Source organism: Ipomoea nil, unplaced genomic scaffold, assembly GCF_001879475.1.
Source record: "Ipomoea nil cultivar Tokyo-kokei standard unplaced genomic scaffold, Asagao_1.1 scaffold0117, whole genome shotgun sequence".
In the NCBI taxonomy this organism is placed as follows: Eukaryota; Viridiplantae; Streptophyta; class Magnoliopsida; order Solanales; family Convolvulaceae; genus Ipomoea; species Ipomoea nil.
In genome coordinates, this window is record NW_017616545.1 from 1,538,421 (window position 1) to 1,542,829 (window position 4,409).

Here is a 4,409-nt window from a genome sequence, read left to right on the forward strand (position 1 = left end):
ATTGTCCATGATTCAAGTCATTTTTTTGTATTGGGTGAGATTTGGCATGTTTTGGACTTGAATTTGTGTTTGGAGAAGAAAATCCCCGAAGGGATTTGTTGTGGAATAGGAGTGCTCCCGCAGGCGGAACGGCGGGCGGGGCATCACCAGCCGGCCTACCCGCGGGTACATAGCCCTGTGTGAATATGTTCCCGCTGGCGGAACCACGGGTGGGGCGCTACCCGTGGGTCCACCCGCGGGTACATGGTGGCGTTTGTCCGGGATTTGTTCCCCGTGATCCGTTTGACTCGGTATTTGGTCTTTTGACTTCCCGTTGTTCTTTTGTGGAACTATTTAAGTGTCTTCTTGATGTTTCGTATGTCTAGAACTATATGGTAGGTATCCATGTAGGGCTTTGGTGTCTTGAATCGTGCTAAGTGTTCAACATTGTGTTTCGTTGGACCAAGAGGTGTCTTGTGTGTTCCTCGGAACTATCTTGAGTTTCTCCGTTGTTGAGCAAGCTAGTTTATTGTCTTAGCGCTAGTGTGTGTGGTTTGTACCTTCCGTTTGGTTGATGATAACTTGTGTTATCCATTGTTGATGTTGTTGGGCTGTGACCCGTTCCTTGATTGAGTATGTTTCATACCTTCGTTGTGATCCGTTGTTTGACTCTTGATGAGTTGTGGTGCGTGTGTGGCTTTACCTGGATTGCACGATTAGTGGTATGGGACACTAGTCACCAAGGTATTGCAGCGGTCCTCGTGGTGGCCGTGCCGTGATTATGGAGTTGTGGCCTTTGTGTAAGGTTCACGTTTTTGGGGGATAACATGTGTTATCTGGGCATGTGTTGCCGTGTACGGTACCTTGTGTACTATGAATTGGTGGTCTCGTTGGTGGTCGTTGGTGGGGGATGACGGTCCCGGGGGAATAAGGTTGGACTTGGCTGTACAGGGGTCTTGGAGGTAATGGTTGGAATGAAGATACAAGGTTGGGGGTAGCCATAAGGTTGGAACAGGGCATAAGGAAGGCATATCAACTCGTGATGGGTGATGTCGCGATGGCTTGTGTAGCCGGTGTTGTGTGTAGTCACGGAGGCATGTGTTACCATCGGTCTTGTCTTTATCCTTTGTGTTGTGGTTAACCTTTGTGGTTTGGGATATGTTCCCGTGTTGTCTTTGTGAGTGGTGAGTCTTGTGTTGACTGTTGATCTTGGCTTTTGACTTATATACTTATGTATTCCGTTTTGAAAATGGTTTTACAACTTATATCTATCTATGTATGATAATTCACATGTATTTGTGGGTTACCAGCATTATCGCTGACCGGGCGTCGTCCCAATGTTTATCTTTGTATTTTTCATGTGATGTTTAGACGAGCGCGATGTCTAGTGCCTGGTAGCTTAGTACCTTTATCCTTGTTTTGTGGCCTGTGCGCCAATGTAATTTTAGACTGATGTCCTTGTTTTGTGGCCTGTGCGCCAATGTAATTTTAGACTGATGTCCTTGTTTTGTGGCCTGTGCGCCAATGTAGTTTTAGACTGATGTCTTTGGGATAGATGTATACACTTGCAGATTGATCGCCGTAGCGTTTACCGTGTTTGGTAGACGTGGCGTCGTTTACCGTGTTTGGTAGACGTGCCGTTTGGATTTCTTTTATCCAAGTTTTATCTTCCACAGTGCTGGTTTTGTTGTTTAATCTGCATGTGTTTTTTATCTAGCTTGTTTGGGGGGTGTTACAGTATTAGCCAGACGGTATGGGGTGCCGTCGTCGGCTCTCTTGCTTCGTCGTATCGATCGCGAGCCTCAAATCTTCTCGGCCTAGGGGGATGTGAGTTTACCATTGCCGATCGATCATCGACTAAGCGAGAGTTTTTGTTGAAGAGTTCTCGACTAAGCGAGAGTTTTTGTTGAAGAGTTCTCTTGCTTCGTCGTATCGATCGCGAGCCACAAATCCTCTCGGCCTAGCTTATTTGGGGGGTGTGAGTTTACCGTTGCCGGCCTAGCTTATTTGGGGGGTGTGAGTTTACCGTTGCCGATCGCTCATCGATCAATCGACTAAATGAGAGTTTTTGTTGAAGAGTTAATATAATTTATGTCTTATCAAATCTTCTCGGCCTAGCTTGTTTGGGGGGTGTGAGTTGCAAGAGTTTTTGTTGAAGAGTTGCTATAATTTATGTCTTATCAGATGTTAAGGAAAATAACAACCAACAAACCAATAATTCCTTTTTCCACACCCGGTGGGACTCGAACCCACAATCGCTTGATTAGAAGTCAAGCGCCTTATCCATTAGGCCACAGGCGCCACTACATTTAAAATGTTAGAGATCAAATATGTACATTTTGTAAACCTCGTGGAATTAATGTAGTGTTTTGTCCTATTATATTAACTAGTAATTCACCCGCGTGATGCACAGGAAAAAATTATGTTATTATAAATATAAATAAAAAAATATAAAAACTAAAATATTTTAAATTATTTAATGTAATAATATTTTTGAGCTTCCATTGGTCAAGTATTTATTATTTTTATAGAATACAAAATTACAATTAAAATTAAAATTATAATTATAATTATAATTTTGTATGGTTAATTTAATCTCTAATTATGTGCATATTCAAATAAACTTATAGAGAGAATTTACATAATTACATTGATTTATTCTTAATTGTATTTCATCTATATTATAATTTTCACAATACGAATAATAACTAAGATAATTACATTTGGAAAGCAAATTTCAAATTTTGTATGTGTAAATTTAAACTCTAATTGAACACATTTTTTATATGATTATATAATATATAGCTATTTTTTTTTAATGCTACTAGCTCTATTACATTGTAGTATCTGTTCATATACTTTCTCAACCTACTGAAACACAAAGAGCCAATAACGCCTCCACTGAGGCTTGAACTCACAACCTTCCAAATGGAAGTCCAACCCGGATACCATTAGACCACATAGTCCTGGTAATATATATAGCTATTTTATTTTTCAAAAGTATATTTTTTATATGATTATATAATATATAGCTATTTTATTTTTTAAATGTTGTGTTTTTTTTTTTTAATAATAAAGGATGTTGTGACATTAATTGTAACATTAATTATTTCCCAAACCATATAGCTTTATTATATAAAGGATGATGTTTTTGTTGTAATTATTTTCTATGTATGGCCATTATCTTAGCTAACAGTTAGTTATTATTCCTATTGTATAGGGATATATATATTCCTAATCAAGTGAGAACAATGTGTTAGGTGGCCAATGTATAGTTGTTTGCACTGTGCAAATAATAAATTGCACAGATCTAATCATGGCCGTGCAAAATCAAACATTGAGCCGTGTGGTCTTTTGTTGGCCATTGATTTTGGGTGATCTAAGGGTTGATATTTATTGTGCAATATGTCTAGCTATTTGCATTGTGCAATATGTATAGTTGTTTGCACTGTGCAAATAATGAATTGCTCGGATCTAATCATAGCCGTGCAAAATCAAACATTCAATGGTGTGGATTTGACCACACATTCTCACCTAACAACTTGTTCTCACCTGATTGGGAACCTATATATATATATATATATATATATATATATATATATATATATATATATATATATATATATATATATATATATATATATATATATATATATAATTGTGTAAAACTATTCGGGTAGAGGATGAATGAGAATCTCTCTGTACATTTCTCCGAGCACTATCAATTATTGTCTGAATTTTCTCTCTCTCTCTCTCTCTCTCTCTCTCTCTCTCTCTCTTCGATTACTTTTGCATTGACGATCACATAGATTAACAGCGGAAGAAAGCATCAGCTTGTAACACGTTATCAGCACGAAGCTCTCGGTCAATCCACGGTGAACGATACTCCCTAATTACATTTTCAGTAATGTCATCCAATGTGAATATATATATATATATATATATATATATATATATATATATATATATTATTTTTTAGAAATAAGTGTTGTGTTTTTATTGCACTACGATTATAATATTTTGATTAGGAGTGCATCTAGATAATCATTGCATGCTATTATGTGCATTTATATGCTATTATTAAAAGGGATAAAAAAATTTAGGCTAAAAGGTTATCCCGCACCATGAACCATTCCTGATTAGTATGTCGCACCCTAAGGTTTCAAAATGAATATTCGGATCCACAAACCATTATTTTTTTTTCTCCTAGAATTTTTTATAGGTTTCCCAGTTTACTTGATGACATAGCATCGGTATTTTGCTGATGTGGACTTATTTATTATTGAATAAAAAATAAAAAATTAGATGGAGTTCAAACACCAAGATTTTACTTCGTCGGTCAACACCAATCACACAGCCGGCCACAACCGCATTCGTCGCAACACCGCCGACCACCACCACCCGTTGCTGTTGCTCGCCGAAGGAGGACT

The 4,409-nt window shown here is 37.7% G+C and overlaps 1 non-coding gene across 1 annotated transcript; it reads right to left on the reverse strand.

The window, feature by feature from the left end:
* Positions 1 to 2,207: 2,207 nt before the first annotated feature.
* TRNAR-UCU lies at positions 2,208 to 2,280 on the reverse strand. The gene has a single exon. It is a non-coding gene; the product is annotated as a tRNA-Arg (tRNA).
* Between the last annotated feature and the right edge of the window lie 2,129 nt (positions 2,281 to 4,409).